At 36.7% G+C, this 25,633-nt stretch overlaps 1 pseudogene; it reads right to left on the reverse strand.

Moving 5' to 3' along the window:
* Positions 1-6,595: 6,595 nt before the first annotated feature.
* Positions 6,596-7,641, reverse strand: LOC144374533 (olfactory receptor 2AE1-like; annotated as a pseudogene).
* Between the last annotated feature and the right edge of the window lie 17,992 nt (positions 7,642-25,633).

Consider the following 25,633-nt stretch of genomic DNA (forward strand, 5'->3'; position numbering starts at 1 on the left):
ATAGAATGATATGGTGAGGAGGTAGGAGGTGAGGATATAGAGTTGTTATACCTTAGAAAGTGTGAAAGAGAAATCTAAAAAGGAAAATTAGTAGAAGGATGGGAAGTACGTTTGGGTAGACAATTAAGTGGGAAGATAGTAGAGTACATAAAACAAACACACAGATATATAAAGTAAAAAAAATGTTAAAATAGAAGAACCTTAAGGAAAAAAGGAAAAAGATTTTTAAAATTTAAAAAATAAAATAGTATTAAAAGAATGTACAACATAATGTAATATACTATTCAGACGTCCCAAACTCAAAATACTAATTCATGCAAACTATTTGGTTTCACATATGTTGGGGATGTGAGGGCAAGTTAAAGGAGAAGGAGTGGGAAATAGAGAGAGGGAGAGAGAGAGAGAGAGAGGGAAAAAATATTGAAGAAAGACACAGAGCTTGCTATAGTTGTTTATCAGTATCTTTCCTGCTTCTTTTCTCAACCAATAGGTGGAGTCCTCTGTTGTTACCTGGTGTCTCTGCCCTCAGGTTGGTGAAAGTAACGAGGGTGTCATTGTGCAGAGTTAGAAGCTGCTGGGGAAAGTGGGGAGTTAGAAACTGAGTACCAGGAAGATGGTGATAAAGGTGACTCAAGATAGAGGCTCCTGCTTTCAGCGGTGGGGTGTCTTTTGTGGTGGAGGAAGCCTGGCAATGGTGTTGGATGATGAGTTCAGCAGCAAGCTCTGTTGATGGCAGTGTCAGCTGACTTCAGAGCCTGTGTGAATTTCCTAGGTGCTGACAGGCACTGTGCATAGGTGATTATGTCAGCTGCTGCAGAGTCCCAAGATGGCAGTGATCAGGGGATTTCCCACATTGGTAGATGAGGGTCCACACAGGGGTGGCAGACTGAGTTCTTACTCATGGGATGATTCAGGTGTCCTCAATGGAAGCAGCATCTGTGATTACTGCTTGAGTTGGTGGCCAAAAGTTCTTTGGGGGGTGCTGCTGCCACTGCCATGGATGGTCTCACAAAGGTATCCAGTAGTCTTGCGTGGGCTAGTATTTGGGAGACCTACTCTGATGCTGAGTCCTGGAGCCCTGGACAGGCAAGGTGCTTCCTGCATGGGGTGGGAATATTGCTGGCAGAGAAGCCATATTCTCACATGTGATGGAAACAAGAACCAGCCATTGGTCAACAGATAATTCTGATAGTGTGTGGATCTGTGCTGGTCCTACTTCTTGCTGCATGTGTAGCAGAAGGAGGGTAAAATGGCACAGATTTAAATATTGTGTGTTTTCTCTATTCAGAATCTTTGGGGCCTACAGTGAAGGCATAATGACTAGAACATCCTGGTACACAGAGGAAGGATGCCACACTATCTTCATTCACACTGAGTGGAACAGGGGTTTGCAGGGGCATGACCAAAGGGCCAGCTACATCCAGAGACAGTTAATGTTGATTACCTCAACAATTCACAAGATTCCTTTGTGAAAAAAAAAGTGAAGAGCATCAGAGATTTAGATGTCTTTCATCCACTTTTTCTTATAATTACTATGTGAACTAGCATTTCTTTTTCTCTTTCAAATAACAACTTTGTTAAGATACCATTTACATTATAAAAATAGAGTCATGTTATATGTAGTCTTTTGTGATGTAAATGGCTATCATTTAGCATTTTGTTTACAAGTGAAATATCTATCAGTACCTCAGATTTTATGACCAAATAATATTTTATTGTATTTATTTATCACAATTTGGTAATCTATCCATCATTGATGAACATTTGGGTGATTTCCACCTTTTGGCCATTGTGAATAGTGCTGTTATGAATAATATTGTGAAACTTGTTGTGAACTCTAGTTTTCAATTTCTTCTAGTGTATACTCAGGAGTGAAATTTATGGCTTATGCAATAAATCTGTGTTTCACTTAATAAAGAACCACCAAAAATATTTTCTATAATAGTTGTACCATTTTGCTTTCTCACCAAAAATGTATGAGAGTTCCAATTACTTCATGTCTTTTCTAAGACTTTGTTTCTACCTCTAATTTTAGACATTGTAGTGAATGTAAGATGGCATCTCCTGTGGTTTTCATTTGTATCATCCTATTGATTACTAGTACTGAGCAATGTTAGTTACTTTTTTATTTGTTCTGTTTAGGTGTACATGACAGGAGAGTATATTTTGACATATTTATACAAAATAGAGAACATCTTATTCTAATAAGAATCCCAGTCTTGAGGATGAACAGGATGTGGAAATTCACTGTGGTGTATTTATCTGTGTAAATAGGAAAGTTAAGACAGATCCACTACTTTAAAAAAATATCTATCCATGGGCTGGGATTGTGGCTCAGTGGTAGAGCACTTGCCTGGCATGTGTGAGGTACTGTGTTCAATTCTCAGCACCACATATAAGCAAATAAATAAAGGTCCATCCATAACTAATAAAAATATTTAAAAAAAATATCTATCCAAGTCTTTTGCGCAAGTATACCCAAAGAATTTGTCTTTTCATTTTGAGGCTTAAGAATCTTTATATAGTCTTCATAGAAGTCCTTCTTAGATTATGATTTACAACAGGTTTGTCCTATTCTATAGATGTCTTTTCACTTTCTTGATATTTTCCTTTAAAGCACAAAGTTTTTAGTTTTTCTTGCAATTTATTACTTTCATGGAAGCTACTACATACGTCAACCATTCAAATGAATGAACTAGATTTCAAAATCTTAAATGTGTTAATCTCAAAGCTGTAAAGTTCATAAAAGAAAATCAATTGACAGAAAATGCATGTAATATGATACTATTTATAAAAATGTTAAAAACTCAACATGTCACGGAAACTTACATTTGAATGATGTGTCATTTATGTGTTTTCCTTATATTGTTTGTAATTTAAGTATCAAATCTCAGGCTCCATTGAGGTCATATGGATTTACACAGTTGTTGTGATTTCCTGCCAAGAATTGCTTAGCTTTAACTCTCATACGTTCGTATTTCAACAATTTTGAGTTAAATTCTACATACAGAGTCAGGTAAGGACAACACTTTATTGTTTTGCATGTAGCTATTCAGTTGTTCCAGTTTCATTTTTTGAAGAGTGTCTGCCCCATTCAGTGGCAATGGCACCTTTCTCAAAAGTCCACAGGTCATAGACAGGTGGGTTTCTTTATGAACTTCAAATCATATTTCATTTAACTACATGTTACCCATCTGCCAGGACCAATAATTCTGTGTTTCACTTAATAAAGAACCACCAAAACTTTTTTCTCTAATAGTTTTACCATTTTGCTTTATCACTAAAAATGTATTTTTGGTTTGCGTTAAGTTTTTAAATCAAGTAATGTGAATCTTTCATTTTATTTTTGATTTTCAAGATCATTATGGCTATTTGGGGGTCCTTTTAAATTCAATTTGAATTTTAAATCAATTTGCCAATTTCTACAAAAAAAGTCAGCTAAGATTCTCTTACAAAGGTCATTCTAATCTGCAAACTGATTTCAAGAGTACTGCCATTTTGCTGATATTAAGTTTTCTGAACCGTGAATCTGGAATGTTTTTTGTTAGTCATGTAGATTCTCTTTAATTTATTTCAACAGTGTTTTTTAGTTATTATTGTACCAGTTTTACTCACATTTTTGGCTTTTTAAAAATATTTTATATAATAGATGGCACAATATATTTTATTTTTATGTAGTGCTGAGGATCAAACCCAGTACTTCACATGTGCTAGGCTAGCACTTTACCAACTGAGCTACAGCCCCAGACCTGTATTGCACTTTTGTCAGTTTGATTCCTAAGTATTTGTTCTTTTCAATGATATCATAAATTGAACTATTTTCTTCATTTCTTAATTTTCCTTTTATCACAGTCTATAGAAACACAGTTTCTTTTTGTATACTGATCTTCTATCCTTCAGTTCTCATTCTCAGACAAAATTGAGAATCAGTGATATCAATAATTTCTTAACATTATGAAGGATTTATACAGTCTAGGGTAATCCTGATTGACCTCAGGAGTCCTTTTACAGAAAAACTACTTTTTTTTCATTTCAGTAATAACTATTTCTGACTCTTATTTCCCACTTCTTCTCATCCTTCAAATTCTAGTTCAATATACAAACTCTTCCAAGGAGTCCACCCCATCTAATGCACGACTCCTTCCCTCCTCCATTTTGTTATTGGTTACTGCAAACTGTTTTCATCATCTAAGTTAATATTTTGTTATTATAACATCCCATTCATAGGACTATATTTAAACCAGTTTGACTCTGCTTTAAATTTAGTTTTCTAAATGTGGTGTTGAGACTTGAACCCAGTGCCTCAAACAGGCTATGCAAGCACTCTAACACCGAGCCACAACCACAGCACCTGGAAGCCTATTTTTTCTGTATCTTAGTACATCATCCACCTTAACTACATCATCTTATTTATGCCTTTCATAAACTCCAAGTGGTGACTTGTAAGTGGACCTCACCCATGCAAAGCATTCAGTAAATATTTAAGAAGTGACTTGAATTAGAATTAGATTTCATGGCTGTCATTTTTTGTTCTTTTTAATTTTAAAATTTTACAAATGATATTTCTCTCCCTCTTTCTGTGTGTGTGTGTGTGTGTGTGTGTGTGTGTGTGTGTTTGTGTATGCACATGCACACACGTTTCTCAGTATGCAGAAAATATTTGCAAATTATTTGAAATTTAAAGATAGTAATTTGTTATATTTATTGATCAATGTGGAATCACTTCTATGAAAAATGTAAAGTTGTCACTGAGTCATAAAAAGCAAGGTCTTATATGACTTATTTCTAGGGATTGTTAATTTAATATGTAAATCCTCCTCCATCTGTTATTTTTTCCATTTGGGAAATGAGAGGAGAGATATGCATATCATTTTCTTTGAGGATTCAGGGCAGCCATGTAGCTATGCTTCATGTATGTCCATATATGGAACTTAGACCTGATAAAAAATAAGTCTCTAGTACACCTGGGATAGGGTAGGTACTTTCTGCAAGCTCCTAGTCTTTCCCAGCAGGAATTTCTCAATCTCTATGACAACTGTCTTCCCTTCCCTTTCCTGGGATCAGAATAATACTCTGCTGAAAGTACCCTTGACAGCAAAGGAATGCCTTGGTCAGAATGGGACAAAAGTGCTTCTCAAAACTCTGTAGAACTCAAATGTTCCCCATTTGCACTTCTCTTGGAAGTAAAGACAAAAAGGAGCCTTGGAGGGGGAAAGCATAAAATTTCCCTGAAGGTTTTGTCCATCTTTAAACTGCATTGGTTCAATCAAGAGGCATAAATGGACTCTTTTAGAAGAGAAGGACTACTCATATACTTCAAATTATAAAACCTACTCAGGGTTTTCTATGTAACCCATGCATGAAAAAACCTGAAGAAACATCCATGAAGTTCATTTTATTTAGCTTTACAGAGAGTTTGACTCTGGTTTAAATTTTTCAAATTCATCCATTTTACTTAATTTTTTTTTCTTTGTGGTACCAGGGAACTCAGGGCCTCACCATTGCTAGGCAAGTGCTCATCCATTGAGCCTCATCTCCAACTCTCTTGATAAAATTTAAATTAAAAAAACACAAGCCAACATGATTTATCCCATGCATGGTAGTGAATAGATGCTCATAAAATATTTTGTTGAATGGACAGATGTATATATGCTTTCACTATCCAATCTTGACAAAGCTTATAAAATAAATGGAAGAAATCCTAGACATACAAGTTTAAAAGTAGTTTTCATATGTTTATACAGCATTATTATCTGAAATTTACCTTTTCTAATTTCTTCTGGTTTGGGTGCTTCATTTACTACTTTTAAGTATGCTATATTAATGTTTTCAGATTTCTCTGAAATTCAACAGGGAATCATTACTTAAGCCAGAAAAACCAATGTTCTAAAGATTGTGTCAAGAGAAAAGCCTGTAAAGTAGAATCTGAATCTTCCTGAAGATTTATGTTTTGTTCTTAAAGAAAGATGTATGTCAGAACAAAAGAAATCTTGATTTGCTCAGTGAATAAAAAAATGAATTTAAGATAGATTGATGCTGCTCTTGAGTTACTAGTGATGCTGGACCTTCTCTGGGCTTGGTAAGAGTCTCTACAAAGTACTCTGTGTTGTGTAATGAAAAGGAGGTGACCACCTCATTGCCAAACGTGAAGACTTAGCCTTTGTTGTTCTCTTGGGACTCTCTCCAACACTCTCCATACCCTTACCTCTTTATTCCTTCCCTTATGAATTCATAAACACTGATTCAATGAACTATAAAGGTCTATGAGTATAAATTTTGTATCATCTACCCTTTTGTTCAAAACAGCCTTTACTTCCCATGATTCTGATATTAAGCAACACATTCTAATTTTACACTCCATAAATACCCTCTGGTGGCATAATTTACATAAGTCTTGGCAATAAATAATAATAGAAAATGTCCTTAAATATTTATCTTAATATTTTTACATTGTCTCTGACCATTATATGTCTTTTTTAATGGGGTTTGTAAAGATATTTCTCTAATACTCTGAATGATTGCAGACACATACGCAATGCTGCTTGATTTCCTGTGACTAAGTTAAAAAAGTGAAGTTAGTCATAAACCACTTTATTCTTGGAGTAGTCAGAGAACATAAGGTATTTGGACTCTTGAAAACTCTTAGAGATTTACTCAGAATAACATCTACATTTGAGACAAACACAGGTATACTCATTGGGAGATAAAATCTCTCCTCAACACTCTCCTCGGAGTCTTAGCTACATCCTTATTCCAGAGAGTATAAATCAGAGGATTCAGAGTAGGAGTAATGATGCTATAGAACACAGAACCAACTTTGTCTTGCGTGGAGTGCGCTGGGACCTGGTTCTCATGTATGAGAAGATGCAGGCACCAAACCAGAGAGAGACCACAGTGAGGTGGGAGCTGCAAGTGGCAAAGGCATTTCTCTTACTCCCAGCTGAATGCATCTCAATGACACTGTGCAGGATAAAGCCATAGTATGTAGAAACCAGGATGATGGGGAGGAGGAGAAGCACTATGGTGCTGATATATGCTGTGGTCTCATTAACAGTGACGTCAACACACACCAACTTTACAACAGCTGGATACTCACAGTAGAATTGGTGTATTTTCCGAGTTCCACAGAAAAGAAAGTGCATCAAGATGACTGTGTGAATTAGGGAGTTCAGAGATGCCCCCAACCATGAGGTGAGGGCCATCATCAGTGCCACCTTCCTGCTCATGAGCACAGTGTAATGCAGAGGATGACAGATGGCAACATACCTGTCACAGGACATGGGAGCTAGCAGAAGACACTCAGCACTACCCAGAGACAAATAGAGAAAGTGCTGGGTGGCACATCCCAGGAAGAAGATGGACTTGCTGCCAGACAAGTAGTTGGTAGTTATCTTGGGGATGGTTGTGCAGATGTGCATCAGGTCCATGAGGGAGAGCTGGCTGAGCAGGAAGTACATGGGGGTGTTAAGTCCACGATCCACACAGATGAGGAGGATGGTGAGGGTGTTGCCACTCAGTGCAACAAGGAAGATCACCATGGTCAGGCAGAAAAGAAAAAGGTGGGTTGGGGAGTCATCAAAGAGCCCTTCAAGGATGAAGTCTGGCAGAGATGTCTGATTCCTCAGCCACATGCTCCCTTCTCAGCCCCTGGGGAAACAGGGAGTAGAGACAAATTTTGATGCCCAAAATATGGGATCCTTCATACATGATGATAAGCACTTTGATCCAAGAAAACATTTGTGGAGAGATTTTTTTCCTACATGTAATTATCCAGCACCTGAAATTATTGAAATATATATATATTTTTAAAACAGGCATTATAAGGTGAAGATAGCATAAAGCAGGGCGGACAAGAGGCAGACTAAATCTGAAAGCTTGAGCTGTAACTCCACAAAGGAAGACAAAAAAATGTCAGGTGTGCTTGCCTATGGAATCAGTGGCTGGGATTCTTTTTTTATTGACTGTTTTTAGTTATGCAAAATATTTGAGTTTGTTTTAACATAATTCTAACGCATAAAATATAATTTGCTTTAATTCAGTCCCTAGTACTTCCCCTTTCTCTCTCCTTCTCCCTTTCTCTTTTCCCTTTCCTCTACTCTACTGATCATTCTGCTATTGATTTATATTTCTTCATTAGTTACTTTTGGATATACATCCAGATTAGATCCATATGGTATGTTTATATAGGCACCTGGGAAATTTAGGTCAGATTTCTTTTTTTTTAATATTTATTGTTTAGTTCTCAGTGGACACAACATCTTTGTTGGTATGTGGTGCTGAGGATCGAACCCGGGCCGCACGCATACCAAGCGAGCACGCTACCGCTTGAGCCACATCCCCAGCCCTAGGTCAGATTTCTAATGAGGCTGAATGCACACCCCTAGCCCAGAATTCAAAGAACCTAAAAGAGAATCCTGGGGAAGGTAGAGCAACTGCAGGCCCAGCCACTGCTCCATGTCAGTGAGGTGTGAGCCAGCTGACCAGCAACTACATATTAGTACTACAGGATGGCTGCTTCCTTTCTAGCCTCTAATCTCCCAGGAAACTCCTCTAAGATCCACCTTAAACAGAAAAGATGGATTAGAGAGAATTTGGTGAAATGTAGTTCATCCTAGCCAACCTCACACATCACAAATTCACAACAGTCCATCTTCTGTCAATTTGAAACACACATATCTTTTTCAGTCAGGTTAATCTCCAAATACAACAGTTACCTGCCTAAAAAATACAATACATCCAGCATGAAAGCAAATGTTAACCCTTTCTTCAGGCAAAAATCCACAGTTCTTTAATTTGCCTATGGGAGACAGTCATTCTTCTGAAACATGTGACCCTTTTGTCTCCTAGTACTTCAAAATTATCTGGTTAAGATATATTCAGAATATTCATGTGGAAACAAGAAATAAATCCTCATTACTCCTACCCACAGAATAGATCATCTTATCCAAAAAAGTATTTACCCATTCTTTAGCTATCAGCCATTTCCTCACTCAGTTCTAGAATCTGCCAAACAGAACCATGAACAAACCAGGCATGGTAGCAGGGGTAAAGATTATCCCTGGATTTAGCACAATGGACTTCTACTCACCAAGGTAAATCTGCCTGAAGCAACTGCTAAATACCCACTGCCAACAGCAAAAAACAACCTGAGTTGATAGCACCCTGATAGTATTGGACTACTTTTAACATAAAATGGACACTTGTGGGTTTTTTTTGTTTGTTTGTTTTTTATTTTGTGATTCCATTTTCTGAGAGTTGGGATGTCCCTGCTGCCACTTTAGGATCCTCATAATAACTGAATCAGCAGGTGAAGAAGTTCACCCTATGGCACGGAGTGATTGATTCTGACTAGGAAGGGGAAACTGAGTTGTTACAACTACACAATACAGAGGAGGAAAAGGAAGTATGAAATCGGGACATTTTCTAAAGTTCCTCTTCAAACTCCCAGGTCCTGTAATGTAGAGCAATAGAAAAGTAAAGCCCAAGTCAGATCATGCTGATAATAGCTCACATCCTTCAGAAAGAAAGTTTTGGGTCACCCTACCAGTCCAGAAACAATGACTACCTATGAACCAAGGAAATATGGACTGGGAAGTGAAATAGGATAGTTATAAACACCAATAATGACCATGTGGAAAACCCTCAGGAACACAAACTACCATAGTTTGTGCATTTCTTCCTAATGCTGATAAGAATATTATCCATTAATATTATAGAAGTCAAGTGTTTATTTCATTTTCATCCTCTTATCAAACATAAGAGGAATTAATAAAACCTCATATCATATTTGAGTATTTCAATAACTAGATATAAAAGGAGGAGAATGAATCAGTAGGGATAGAATAAATTTCACACAAAATACAAAAAAGGATTTTTTCCCCTAAATGAGGAAAGGATTGTATATTTTACATACTCTTCTTGGAAAAAGAAGATGATAGAATAGTCATATCAGACTAGGTAAAAGGATATTTTATGTTGTCTTTATTTGACTATTGATTATAATTTTTGAAAATGTGAATGGATGCTGTGTTGACACAAAACAAAGCAACAATACCTATGCTCTAGGAAGACTTGTGAGGATCATGACATTCATAAGAGTGAACACAAATAATTAAAAATATGTGAGTATTAAAAAAACTTAAAAAATAAAAACAAAAACCACAGGACTGAATGCATTCTGATCAAATATCATTTTTTTCCAGGAAATAAAGAGCTCACATTAATTTTTCCTGTGCCCTAGAGTCACTCTAGGATTTTTTTGGCAGTCATGTCATATTTCACACTCAGCTTCTGTAGACTAAGAGAATAATTTCAACACTGCTCCCCCTGATTACTCCAACCAAGTCAAGATGGTCTACAAACATCCTTTCTACCTAATTATCCATACATATCTCTTTTTCCTCATTAGTTTCTAACTATATCTGTAAACCTCCATAGTACAAGTTTTCCACCATCTGACTCTATTCCTCTTCCTCCCTTAGGTAACCCGCCTAATAATTTTTCAATCTTACTTGTGGCCCTTAAATTACATTTTTTGGTTCAATGTTTTGTTTTGTTTTGTTTTTGTGCCTTCTCAGGAAGAATTCTCATGGGCTAACCAAATGTCTTCCTCGATTTAAAGGATAATCTCACAATGCTCTAGTTTCTAATAAAACCTCAAGCAACAGCACTATCTTACCTGGAATTTCCTGTGCAGAAATTTGTAGACAGAATAAGCACAGAAGTGAAATGGAGAAGGAAGAACAGTCCTCCCAGACACACTTTGGCTATTGGTCTTCCACACAAGCACTTGCTGAAGTATTCCTCAGACTCCTCCTCCAACCCTGGAAATTGCCATCTCCTAGTAGTATACCAGAGAGGACATTGGTCCAGCACAGTCATCATGATTTGAACTAATTACTCTAGTGATGGAGCATCACAGAAACATTAGGATATGGGGTTCTGTGACCCTCTCAATATCTGTGCTCATATTTTGAGCCCCATGAGCCCACAGAAGTACAGATTAAGTAACTTAATGCATTTGGCCCCTCCTAGTTGGAACTTGGTATGGTATATATGTTTCCTCTGTCCCTGAACATATATTTGAACTACTTTTCATTACCAGGTTGAGAGCCGGGAAATAGGAATGGCCATTCATGTTACCTGAGTAAGATGCTAAACATAATACCAGCTTAATCTTCAATGCTCCCAGAGTCCAACAAGGATCCACTTTGCAGTCTCTGTGGTTTGGAATCACTAAGGTACCCTCTTTCTAGCTTTATCTTCAATCCCTACTTAGTAACATCCAAACATGTATATGTTATGCAGTTACTAAGCTCCTTCTGAACTATGTTTCCTCAACAGTAATCACAAGGGTTAGAAGAGGTCATACTTGGCCTGGCATGAGTCTTTCATGAGAAAAGAGGAGCATACTCCATGAAAGATAAAATACCCCCTGGTCCTCAGGACCTATGATATCAGCAGATGTGAATAGAGATCTGAATCCCTGGTGGCATCAAGAATTCCCACCAGAACACACCCTGGATCTCGTCTGGGCACCATTACCCAACATACCAATTACTCTATGCTGTGTGCACTGAGGTGATAATCCCATAGTGCTGTACTTAAAGTTTTTTTGCAGGGTTGGGGGACCTTGATAATTCTGGGACTCTGGCTCAGAAGATAGCATGGGGATACTCTCTCTAGGGGCCAATTAACAATGCAGAGTAACTATTCCTACACTTCCTGACTTGTTTTATTCATTGCAGAACCCAGATCTCTGTAGCCCCTTTCCATGCTACCCTCTTAAGACAATTTTTGAGAAAGATCAAGTCTCCCTTACCCAGTATGCCCTTTTAATGGTTTTCATGAATATCTTTACACAGAAAAGAATTTAATAAATGAAGAAAGTTAATTCCCACACTAACACTTGGTGATTCTCCAGGAATAAATATTACTACATAAATATAACATGTCAGGAAAATGTGGTATATAAACACAATGAAATATTACTCAGCCTTAAATAAGAATGAAATTATGGATTTTCAGGTAAATAGTTGTAACTAGAAAATATCATGCTAAGTGAAATAAGCGAATTCCCCCCCCCTCTGAAAATAAAAACAAAGCTTAATATTTTCTCTGATATGTGGATGCTGATCCATACTGGGACAGGTGGGTCTGGAAGAATGAAGAAAATTTGGTGTTTGTGTAGAGTGCAGTGAGAGGTGAGGTGGGGCTGTGAAGATGAGAAGGATGGTATAATGAGACAGACATTATTACCTTATATACACGTATATACTGAAGTGACTCTGCACCATGTACTGTCAGTGGGATGAGAAGTTGTGCTGCATTTGTGTACAATATGTCAAAATGCATTCTACTTTTATGAATAACTAATTAGAACAAATTTTTTAAAAATCAGTTATAGCAGAGGATCATAAAAAAACATGCCAGGATATTTTATAATAATGTATTCATTACAGAATCCAGATCTCTGTAGTCTCTTTCCATGCTACCCTTTTCAGAAGACAGGCTGAGTATCTTCTTCTGTCTTTTCCCATGTAATATATTAGCAGGTAATTTCCACCGTCAGTCTTATTAGTATTCCAATTCTTATAAAGTACATTAAATAACATGTCATTTACATAAACAAATAAAAAGAAAAGTGCATTTTTCTACATTGCATTTACTCCCATGTTTCATTCACTCCCTGCCATCCTCTTGTCATAAGGATATTTTGGAGTTTTTCCCTTAGTTTTAGATGACACACATAATCTATTTCATTTTTATGTGGTGCTAAGGTTTGAACCCAATGCCCCACACATGCTAGGCAAGCACTCTACCACTAAGCCACAGCCCAACACTCATCATAAGCATATTTGAGATATTGTTTCTCTTTTCTCAACTCAGATATCAAAATGTCTTGCTTCACTGAGCTTACCATGACTCCATATTGTGGCTTGTTGTTTAAGTAGATGAAATGTATTACCATTGTCTTCAATTGCTTTTATCTATTACTATTACTTTTATCTGGTACCTTCCTTTATGCAAGAATATAATTAGTTTAAGTTAAGGCAGCTATGGCATTTATATGACTCATTCATTTTTTTGACAAATATTGTATGAGTACTTGCTGTGTTCCATGCACTGGATTGATTACATAGTGATTAACAAGCATGAGGGGTCCTTTCCTCCTTAAGATTTACAGATACAAATATGTCAGCTTGTGTTAAGGATTTGTGTTAATCAATGCCCATGCAAGTGACATGAAACAAATTTTTTTGAATTTTTTTGTTCTTTTAGTTATGTATAACATTAGAATTCATTTTCACATACTTAAAAAAGCATGAAATATAATTTGTCCTAATTCAGTCCCCAGTATTTCCTCCTTTCCCTTCCCTCCTCCCTCCCCATCTTCTCTATCCTCTACTCTACAGATCTTTCTGCTATTGAATTTTATGTTTTTTTTAATAGTTAGTGTCTTGTGGATATACATTATGATGAGATTCACTGTGGTATATTCACATATGTGGTATATTCATATATGTATTTCACATATATTCATATATGTGAAAGTTAGGTAAGATTCACTCTGCTGTTCTACCCTTATCGTGTTCCTTCTCCCTCCCCTCAGCCCCCTTTATCTATTCTACCTATCTTTCTTCTATTTTTATGAAATCATTTTCCCTTTATCTTTTTTTATCTTTTTTTCCCTTTTATTTTGGGGTAGCTTTCACAAATCAGAGAAAACATTCAATCTTTGGCTTTATGAGTCTGGTTTAACTCACTTAGCATGGTGGTCTCCAGTTCCATCCATTTACCAGCAAATACTATAATTTCATTCTCCTTTATGACTAATACTCCATTGGCTACAGATGAATATATATATATATATATATATATATACATATATATCACATATTCTTTGTCTATTCATCTGTTGAAGGACACCTTCGTTGGTTCCATAGCTTGATTGTTATGAATTGTGTTTCTACCAAACACTGATGTGGCTGTATCCATGTAGCATGCTGACTTTAGCTCCTTCAGATATATACCAAAGAGTGGGAGTCATATGATGGTTCCATTCCTACATTCTTTTTTTGCTTGTTTGTTTTTGTTTTTTTGCTTTATTTTTCAATTTTTTGGGGGGGTTATTTGTTTATTTATTTATTCTCCTTTGGTATATATGACAGCAAAATGTATTTTAATTCATTGTACACAATTACAGCAAGCACAACTTTTCATTTCTCTGGTTGTACACAATATAGCATCGCACCATATGTGACGTCATACAGGTATCTAGTGTAATGATGTCTACCTACTTCCACCATCTTTCCTGGCCCCTTGAGCTCTCCCCTCCCTCCCTCCCCTTTGCCCAAAGTTTCTCCATTTTCCCCATTTCCCCCCATTAAGGATCATTATCCACTTATCAGAGAGAATATGGCCTTTGGTTTTTGGGGATTGACTTACTTCACTTAGCATTATATTCTCCAACTCCATGCTTTTACTTGCAAATGTCATAATTTTATTCTCTTTTAATGCTGAGTAATATACTATTGTGTGTATATAACACAGTTTCTTTATCCATTCATCTATTGAAGGGCATCTAGGTTGGTTCCACAGTTTAGCTATGGTGAATTGAGTTGCTATAAACATTGATGTGGCTGTGTTACTATAGTATGCTTATTTTAAGTCCTTTGGGTATAGACCAAGGAGTGGGACAGTAGAATGAATTTTGACATATCATACACAAATGGAGCACAACTTCTCACTCCTCTGACTGTACATGGTAGTCACTTCAGTATATACATGTATATAAGGTAATAATATCTGTCTCATTCTACCATCCTTCTCATCCCCACAGCCACACCCCAGTCCTCACTTCCCTCTACACAAATGGTAGTTCCATTCCAAGTTTTCTAAGGAATTTATATACTGCTTTCCAGATTGGTTGCACCAATTTGCAGTCCTACCAACAATGTATGAGTGTGCCTTTCCCCCCACATCCTCACCAGTACTTATTGTTGTTTGTATTCTTGATAACTTCCATTCTGATTGGCATAAGATGAAATCTTAGAATAGTTTGATTTGCACTTCTCTAATTACTAGAGATGTTGAACATTTTTCATATATTTGTAGATCAGTTATGTATCTTCTTCTGAGAAGTGTCTGTTTAGCTCCTTAGTCCATTTATTGATTGGGTTGTTTGGTTTTTAGGTGTTGAGTATTTGAGTTCTTTATATATCCTGAAGACTAGAACTCTATCCGACATGCATGTGGCAAAAATTTGATCCCAAAATGTAGGCTCTCTGTTCACCTCATTGATTGTTTCTTTTGCTGAGCCCATTCCTAGTTTTTTGAGAAATCTCCATATGACCTTCCAGAGTAGTTGCATTAATTTTCAGTCCTACCCAACAATGTACAAAAGTACCTTTTCCCCACATCCTTGTCAACACTTATTATTATTTGTACTCTTGATAATTGCTATTCTGACTAGGGTGAGATGAAATCTCAATGCAGTCTTGGTTTGCATTTCCCTTACTGCTAGAGATATTGAACATTTTTTACATGTTTGTTGTCCAATTGTATTTCTTCTTTTGAGAAGAGTCTTTAGTTATTTTGCTCATTTTTAATTGAGCTATTTGAGGAGGTTTGGGTGTCAAGATTTTTGAGTTCTTTATATATTATGGATATTGATGCTCTGTCTGAATAACAGGTGGCAAAAATCTTATGCAAGGTTTCTATTCACTCACTTGTTTTCTTTGCTATACAAAAATTTCTTCATTTTTATGCCATTCCATTTATTGATTTTTTGGTTTTATGTCTTTTGCTTAAGGAATCTTGTTAAGGAAGTCAGTTCCTGTGCTAACATGTTGAACTGTTGGGCCTACATTTTCTAGGAGTTGAAGAGTTTCCAGTCTAATTCCTAGGTCTTTGATCCACTTTGAGTTGACCTTTTCATGGTAAGAGATAGAAATTCACTTTCATTTTTCTACATATAAATTTCCAGTAACTCCAAAACCATTTGTTAAAAAGGCTATCTTTTCTCCAATTAATGTTTTTGGTACCTTCATCTAGTATCAGATAATTGTATTAATGTGGATTTGCCTCTCTATCTTCTATTCTATTTCATTGTTCTTCAGTCTGTTTTGGTGCTAGAGTCATGTTGTTTTGTTATTATAGCTCTGTAGCATATTTTGAGGTCTGGTACTGTGATGCCTTCAGCATCTTTTTTTTCTTTTTGGCTCAGGATTGCTTTGGCTATTTTGGGTCTCTTATTTCCCCAAATGAATTTTAGAATTGCCTTTTCTAGACTGTTAAGAATGTCATTGGTATTTTGATGGAAATTGGATTGAATATTATGGTTTTGGTGATATTGTCATCTTAATAATATTAATTCTGCCTATCCATGGGACATCTTCCCATCTTCTAAGGTCTTCTTCAGTCTCTTTCTTTAGCATTCTATAGTTTTCATTGCAAAGGTCCCTGACATCCTTCATGATATTTAGTCCCACTTTTTTCAAGTTATTGTTTCTTTTACAGTGGTTCCTTATTGAAGTATACGAAAGTGATTGATTTATATTGAAGTATAGGAAAGTGATTGATTTGTATATGTTAACTTTGGATGCTGATACTTTACTAAAATTTTATCAGCTCTAGAAGTCTTGTGTTGGAGTTTTTGGGGTCCTCTAAATATATGATCATGTCAATAGCTAGCCAAGATCATTTGAGCTCCTTTTCCTTTTTGTATTTCTTTAATTTCCTTTTCTTGCCTGATTGCTCTGGCTAGAGTTTTAACAACTGTATTGAATAGGAATGGTGATAGTGGACATCTTTGTCTTATTCCTGTTTTTAGAAGAAATGCATACTGTTTTACTCCATTCAGTTTGATATTGCCTTTGGATTTGTCATGTATAGCCTTTACAATGTTGAGGTAAGTTCCTTCTATCCCGAATTTCTCTAATGTTTTAAACATTGATATGTGTTGTACTTTGTCAAATGACTATTCTGCATTTATTGAGATAATCATGTGATTCTTATCCTTAAGTCTATTATGTGGTAAATTACATCTATTGATTTGCATATATTGAACCAACCTCTCAGCCCTGGAATGAAACTCCCTTGATTGTAGTGTACTATCTTTGTAATATGTTTTTGTATCCAGTTTTCCAAAATATTTTGGGGGGCGGGAGGGACTGGGCCTTGAACTCAGGGACACTTGGCCACTGAGCCACATGTCCAGCCCTATTTTATATTTTATTTAGAGACAGGGTCTCACTGAGCTTCTAAGCACCTCATTGTTACTGAAGCTGGCTTTGAAGTCACTATTCTCCTGTCTCCGGAGCTGCTGGGATTACAGGCCTGCATCATCACACTCAGATTCTCAATATTTTCTTAAGATTTTTTTGCATCTGCATCTGTGTTCATCAAGGATATCAGCCTGACATTTTCTTTCCTTGATGTGTGTTTGTCTAGTCAGGGTGATGCTGGTCTCATAGAATGAATTTGTTAGTGAATACCTTCTTTTCAATTTCATGGAATAATTTGAGGAGGTATGGTACTAATTTTTTTCTAAAGGTTTGATAGAACTCAGCTATTACTCCATCTGATCCTGGACTTCTCTTTGTTGAAAGGCTTTTGATAGCTATTTCAATTTCATTACTTGATATTAATCTGTTTATGTTTTCTAGATCCTCATAGTTCATTTGATTTGGTCATATGTCTCTAGAAATTTTTCGATTTCTTCAAGAAGTTCTAGCTTATTGGAGTATAAATTTTCAAAATAATTTCAGATGATCCTCTGGCTTTCAGTGGTATCTAGTGATATTTTCTTTTTCATCGCTAATTGTATTTATTTGAGTCTTTTCTCTCTTCATTTTGGTTAACTTGACTAGGGGGGTTATCGTTCTTGCTTATCTTTTCAAAAACTAACTCTTTATTTTATTGATCCTTTGTATTTTTTATTCTCAATCTCATTGGTTTGGGGCTCTGATTTTAATTCCTGTTTTCTACTGACTTTGGTGTTGGTTTGTTTTTCTTTTTTCTAGGACCTTGAGGCATAATGTTAGTTATTTATGTGTTATCTAATTTTTTAATGTATTAACTCAGGGCTAAATTTTTTTCTTACATCTGCCTTTATACTGGCTCAGATATTTTGATATGTTGTGTACCTATTCTCATTTGTTTATACGAATATTTTATATCTCCTCCAATTTCTTCTGCTGTCCATTTATCGTTCAAAAATGTATTATTTAGTCTCCAGGTGTTAGAGTGGTTTCTATTTTTTATCAGGTCATTGATTTCTAATTTCACTCCATTATGTTCCATTAGGATGCAAGGTATTATCTATATTTTTTTCTATTTGCTAAGATTTGCTTCATGACCTAAAATGTCACATATTTTAGAAAATGTTCCATGCACTGCTGAGAGGAAGTTAAATTCAGTAATTGATGGATGAAATATTCTACAGATGTCTATTAGGTCCATTTGGTTAATAGTATTTTTAGGTCTGAGGAATCTTTACTTAGATTATGTCTGGATGACCTATCTAGTAGTGAGAGAGGTGTGTTGAAGTAATTGGAGCCCTGAAAGAGTAGAGACAGGAGGGACAGAAAAAAAAATCTGAAAAAACCATTCTATTATCCAGCTTGACCTAGGTAAACTTACCAAACACTCCACTCTAAAAAAAACAGAAAATATTTTTATATGTATGTGGAAAAGTTTATCAACATAAGCTATATTCTAAGCCATAATAAAAGGAGCAATAAATTTAAACTTTAAGTCTTCAAAGTATATTCTCAGGCCAGTACAAAATTAAAAATCAATAATAGAAATATCTCCTGAAACTCCAAATATTGAGAGACTTCTAAATTACCCATAGGTCAAAAAAGAAATCAGAAGGAAAAAAAAAATGTTTTGTTTTGTACATTAAGACCACTTTGCTGGACTGGAATTGTAGCTCAGTGGTAGAGCACTTGCCTAGCATGTGTGAGGAACTGGGATCAATTCTTGGCACTGCATATAAATAAAATCAAGGTTCATTGAAAAAATAAATAAATAACATGGATTATCTCTTGGAGGCCATTCTCACATGTGATTTAAATTACCTCCCTGGCTAGGTGAGAGGCGCTTAGACACAGCTGTGTTAGAGCTTTTCCCCACCCTTCTCCCGGTCTTTGCAGAGGTATGCCTTGCCACTGCCCGAAAACCCAATTATCGTCCCTGACCTTGGGATGCTGCCCCCCCCCCGCCGCCTTAATGTTCATTGGATGGGAATTTCCCTTGAATTTTTTGTTCTGTAATAAAAGTTCACTCTCTGGCCTGTTCTCTCTCTCTCTCTCTCTCTCTCTCTCTCTCTCTCTCTCTCTCTCTCTCTCTCCTCTTTAGTGAACCTCAATACCGCATTACATGGGTGGAGGCAGAAGCTAGGAAAAGCCAACCCAGGGCTGGTATTAAAGGTAATTAGAGTCTTATCTCTTTAATTTAGATCTCCCTAGCATTTACTCATGAATTGAACTTTCTTTCATGAAGCCAGTGCTGGTCATGTGGTGGAATTATCTTAAAACAAAAACAAAAACAAAAACAAAACAAAACAAAACAAACAAACAAACAAAAAAACCCCACTTTACTGGTATTTGATCCCTAGCACTACATAAAAATAAATAAACGAAATAAAGATATTGTGACCATCTACAACTAAAAATATTGAAGATAATAAAAAAACAAATAAAACCACTTTACTGAGGAAGGAGTAACATACAAAACATTGGACATATTTAATATATAAAAGTTGATGAGTTCAGAGATAAATATACTCATGAAATCACTCTAAACTACACTATAAACATATCCATCACCTCCAAACTTTACTCTTATTCTCTTTATTTATCATTATAATTTCTGCATGTAAAAAAAAACAATATAAGTTCTACTGTCTTACAAATTCTTAAGTATACAAAGTATAATAGAAAACTATAGGCTATATCTCACCAGCCACCTGCACTGACGATATTAACTGGGTTCACAAGAGCTGGCTGCAACATTAAACTAAGAAAGTGGTGAGAAAGCACAGGACACAAAAGAAATTTTCACATGGAAGGTGGACTGCTCTGTGACCTTAAATGTCAGCTTTCACGCTGGAAAAAGCACTAGAAAAGAGAGCATGCACCCAGAATCCCTTTATGTTTATAGGGGAGACACACAGGAGTTTCAATAGAATGTTCTTCACCAAATTAAGCAGGAGATACAGTTTCAAAGGGAGTTGTCTAATCCCACTGGGTAATGCCCAAGTCCAGGGCTAGAGAAAACTTCTTTGCAGAGTGAAGGTGGGGGCCACTTCATTGCATAGAGTAAGGTGTGTGATACTAGACCAGCACCCCCTTACTCAAAGCTTAGGGGATTCTCAGATTATGGGCAGGCAGACTTACACAGATCTATACACTGTATAGTAGAGATCATATGACATATTCATCTTGTATAAAGGCTGAAAGTAAAGGAAGAAAAAGATATTCTATGCAAACAGTAACTGAAAGAAAACATGGTGAAGTTATACTTGTATAAGGCAAATAGACAAGTCAAAACTGGTATTAGAGACAAAAAAGTCATTAAATAATGATTAAAGGGTCAATTCAATAGGAAAATGTAATGATTAAAAATAGGTATGCAAATTGGTTGCAGTGGGACATGCCTGTAATCCCAGCCATTTGGAAGGCTGAGACAGGAGGATCTCCAGTTTAAAGCCAGCCTCAGCAATGGAGGATCTCCAGTTTAAAGCCAGCCTCAGCAATGGAAAGGACCCACTCGTCAGTGAGTCCCTGTCTCTAAATAATATACAAAATGTGGATGGGGATGTGGCTCAGTGGTCAAGTGTCCCTGAGTTCAATCCTCAGTACCCAAAGGAAAAAAAAAGCTATGCAACCAAAATCACTCTACCTAATTTAAGGCAAACACTGACAGATCTAAAGAAAGATATCATCAGCAACACATTAACAGTAGGAGTCATTAATTCATAACAGATTAATCATGTAGACAGAAAATCCATATGGAAACAGAATACTTTAACACAATACACCAAATGGACCTAACACAATAGAAATACAATTGGAAGGACAAGGGAGATAATATGAAGGATTCCTAATGAACAAAGCTGAGATAATTTGACCAAAAGATAAGTAATGTGATGCAACCCAAATGATAAAATAAATCTCCATGAGCTCAATTTGGTATAAATAATTAAACAAATGGAAGAGAAAGGAAGTCTTCCACTCAGAAACATTACAAATAATTTAAGTGGACACACATCTCCCTCCCCCACACACTTTTGCCACCAGGCCTTGCTTGGCTCTGGCTCCTGTCCTCAATTGCATTCTCCTAGCTGCTTCCCCAGCCCCTTAGGCATGGGATAGACTTTGTGACTTTTTTATTTTTTAATGTGGTGCTGAGAATCCAACCCAGAGCCTCACCCTCTCTCCCTGAGCTACAACCCCAGCCCAGTAACTGGATTTGAAAGCACAAATAAATAAGGGGAATATGTGAATTTTAAAAATAAAAAAATAAAAACCTAGCTAACACAGCTTTAACCTTGGGCTGAAGATTAACAACGCAAGGGAAGAGCCTCACCCTCCAGAAGAGACACGTGGGCGCTCCCAGCGTCCCAGACTGCACATCGGATCCTTCCGTTGGCACTTCCGGTCTCTCCTTCTAGAAACCACCAGGTTTCCAGAGTTCTTGGAGTTTAGTTCCAACCCACCCGTCTAGAGACTGGTGTAAGAGATGGGCCTGTCTGTCTTCCTCACGTCAAGATGCCCCTCTGCCCTCTTTGGTACCTGGCAGAGAGCACCTTCTGGTGGAGGAGGATACTCATGACCTCAGGGGGCAAGGGTGGTGCAGTCTGGCTCTCACTGTGGATCTGAGGAGTTGAGATCCTAGAAGGTCTACGTGGGGCTCAGAAAGTGGAGGTTAAGTAAGGATGGCCAAACCACCTTCTAGGAAGTCCCAATAACTGTGCCAAGAACAATGGCTTCTGTGGTGAATGATGCTAATTTGCTGCCAACACTCCTAATGAGTCATATCACATATTAACAGAAAAACCTTGCAGAAGTCCCTAAGTAAAATTGAAAATCTATCATGAAAGTTTCTTCTCAATAATGTTTGTATGTCAAAAGCATCAAAGAGGTTCAGTGTTTCAGTTTGTTGTTTTGTTATTATTATATTATTATTTCTTTGTTTTGTTATTTGAATCCCATCCATACCTAATGAGCAGATAGGGTCAACATCAAGACCCACAAAAAAAGAGGAAAAGGACTGAATAATATGAGGTGAGGATATGAATGTGGTATTTTTTTTCCCTCTCAAGTGAAAATTTAATTTCTTCCTAATTGTAGAGGAAAAGTTTGGAACTGTTGCCACCAGTGATTTAAAAGGAAGCCAAGGGATAAAAAAATAAAATTTGTTTATTGGCTCCATTTGATATCAGAATAATGATTTGTAGAAGAATCAATCAATCTTGCAACAGCCCACAGGAAGAATAGGAAAAAGTATTGATGAGTTTCCCAATGATAAGAAATTAGCAATGTGGGTACTGGAAGAAGTCCTGATAGGAAAGTGTAATCATTTCTTAGAACTGCCAAAACAAAGCTTAGGGAAATCTTTAACCAAGTCCACTGTCCCTGTGTTTTCAGTTTCAATATAGCTGCTAACATCAGAAATGGTAAAAATGGGGCTGGGGATGTGGCTCAGGCGGTAGCGCGCTCGTCTGGCATGCGTGCGGCCCAGGTTCGATCCTCAGCACCACATACCAACAAAGATGTTGTGTCTGCCGAGAACTAAAAAATAAATATTAAAAAAAAATTCTCTCTCTCTCTCTCTCTCCTCTCTCACTCTCTCTTTAAATAAAAAAAAGAAATGGTAAAATGTTTTTAAAAGCTCTTTTTAATATTCAAAATATTCATATTTAAATATAATTAATATAAAATATTTTAAATATTTGAATATGACTTAGATGCACCTTGGAAAATTTCCTGTCCTAGCTCCACTGGCCCTAATTCCTTAAATGAGACTGCATCTTCTGAAGCACATTGAGAGTGAATATTAAATAGTTCAATTAGGAGGATCGAGAGGAAAAAGAAGTGTTTGGGTGGCCACTAGAAAAGTGACTAATGGAGGCTACCATATTTGTTTGTGTGCATCTTATGCAGGAGCTGAAAGGAACATGAAATTGGAATCTGAATGGATAGTACTGATGGACTACCCAGGACAGAAATGAAGGGGGGAAAGGGAACCAAAAAATGTGTGTCTCTAAGCCAGAGTTCAAGGAGGGAATTTTCATTCAAAAGAAGAATAGCTTTATTTTCCATGAGTCATTAATGGCCTAGCTAAAAATGTTAGGGGACCCAGAAAAATAATACAGCCAGAGGTGTGAGACAAAAGGAGAAGAAAGAAGTGTCAGGTGTACTCTGTCCACAGCGCTACAGTAAAATACCTCATGAGCTGGGCAAACCCCACCCGGTAAATAGTTGTATCTCCCTCTGGAGGGATGACAGGGAGACTTGCTAGAGACTGATGGCCAGCTGAATTCCAATGATTATCCCAGATTTCCACATGAGGCAGTAGATATTTTTTAATCTCTAAAATAGTTCCACAGTAATCTTCAAGGTTTCTTTGCTCTCCAATTACCAATAACATTACTCTGAAGTAAAAAAATGTCTTTTATTCCCCAGAATAGATGGTTAGTGTTGAAATCTGTTTATGGTATCCTGAGGATTCCTTTATCCAGACAATAGCATGAAGATTGAGATGGGGGCAGGGGGAATAGCAACATAATATTACATATTTCTTAGTTGTGAAGTTGTATAATATCACTTGATGGTAGACTGATAAAGGTATTGTTAGACCAGGATGCAAAAAAAAAAGACTATCGACTTTAATTAAAATCAAATTAAAGCAAACTTATTATTTCAACCAGCTGGGCTGCCTCTCCCAACAAAAACCACAGGAACAAAAGACAGCCTCGAAACTTTCTAGAAGCGCAGATTTATAGCCCAGAAAATTACACAAAGGCGGGGGGTGAGAACTTACAGATAACAAAACTCTTGACGAGCATGACACAAAGGCTAGTTTATAATATTGTTGGCCCCGACATCAGAATTTATAACGGTCATTAGAGCCACAGAGAGGGTTGTTATCTGGTTAGGGAAAGACAACCATGGGTGAGTTCAAGACATGGGCAGGCATTCCAAGAAAATTTATAATTCGCAGTAATTTATAGTAAATCTGAAATTAGCTTTTCATGTTTGTGGAGAGATGGCTCCCAATTTTAAGGAGGAATCAGGCTTGGTTTATCAGTATATACTGTGACACTTAAAGCAACACTAAAATAAAACCAGTGTAAATAATAAATCAACAAGGAAATAAAGTGGAATGACTTTAAAATCTTGATTTATCAAAAAGAAGGTGGGAAAAGAAAGAAATACAACAAAATGCAAATAGCAAGATAATAGACACCAATCTCACTGTATAATGATCACATTAACTATAAATATCTGTTACCCTAAACTAAAGGCAGAGAGTTTGGTTTTATCATCTTAAAAAGCGAGACCCAACTATGATCATTTTATATGAAGACCCATATATGTTTAAAGTAAAAGAATTAAAGTGATATAAGATGTGAATACTAAAGGAATCTAGTGTGACTATATTATATCAACAGATTTAAGAGCAAAAAATAGTACCAAAGATAAAGTTCATTTCCTAGTGATAAAGGAGTCAATTTTTGTCATGCATTTCACCTTTAAATACATTACAAACTCAACAATATGCTCGTTTTGTTTTTTAAAATAGTCAATTAGTTTCCTGTTGTGGTTCTCCAAAGAAACAGAATCAATAGGATGTCTGTGTGTATTCACGTATGCATAAATGTGTGGGTGTGTGAGATTCATTATAAGGAATTAACTCACATGATTATGATAGCTGGCAATTCAAATCCGGTTGGGAACCAAAGGATGTATGGGCCTAACAGAAGTGTTGATGAGTCGTAGATCCTTAACTAAGTAATAGGACCTGTTGGGCTTTTCTTCCACTAGAATGGGAGTATAGTAAGGGGAATGAGCAGGACGGAGGTACTCCTTTGCTCACAAGGTCCTGAATAATAGGTTGTAGGCCCATAGGAGCTTTTGTGGGCAGCGGGTATTGAGCTTGATTGGGGAAGGTGTTAGGATCTTTACTGGTGGGCAGGAAACGGTGAAGGGAATGTGAGTATCCCATACAATCGGGTCAATCAGGTTCGTAGGTAAGGGGTCCTTTTTAGTATGATGTTTCATATCAGCCTCACCAGTGAAGCAGAATGGCCAGTCTTCTGCCAAAGGGGCCAGAAAAGATGAACAGGCCGATTCTGGGGTCTGACAGATGCCAGGAGCCCGGATGTTGATTGTTGTATTGAATTTAGAGAGAATATCTCAGCCACGCAAAGGAACTGGTCATTGGGGCATAACTAGGAATGCCTCAGAGAATGGGAAGTTGTCTATGGAACAGAGTAATAGGGAATTCTTTTTTGGATAGATGGTCTCTCCTTCTACCCTGACAATAGGAGAGGTAAACAACACTGTTTGCCCCCAGAATTCTGTCAGGACTGAGAAGGTAGCCCCAGTGCCTAGGAGAA

This window comes from Ictidomys tridecemlineatus, unplaced genomic scaffold (genome assembly GCF_052094955.1).
Source record: "Ictidomys tridecemlineatus isolate mIctTri1 unplaced genomic scaffold, mIctTri1.hap1 Scaffold_73, whole genome shotgun sequence".
NCBI classification, from domain to species: Eukaryota; Metazoa; Chordata; class Mammalia; order Rodentia; family Sciuridae; genus Ictidomys; species Ictidomys tridecemlineatus.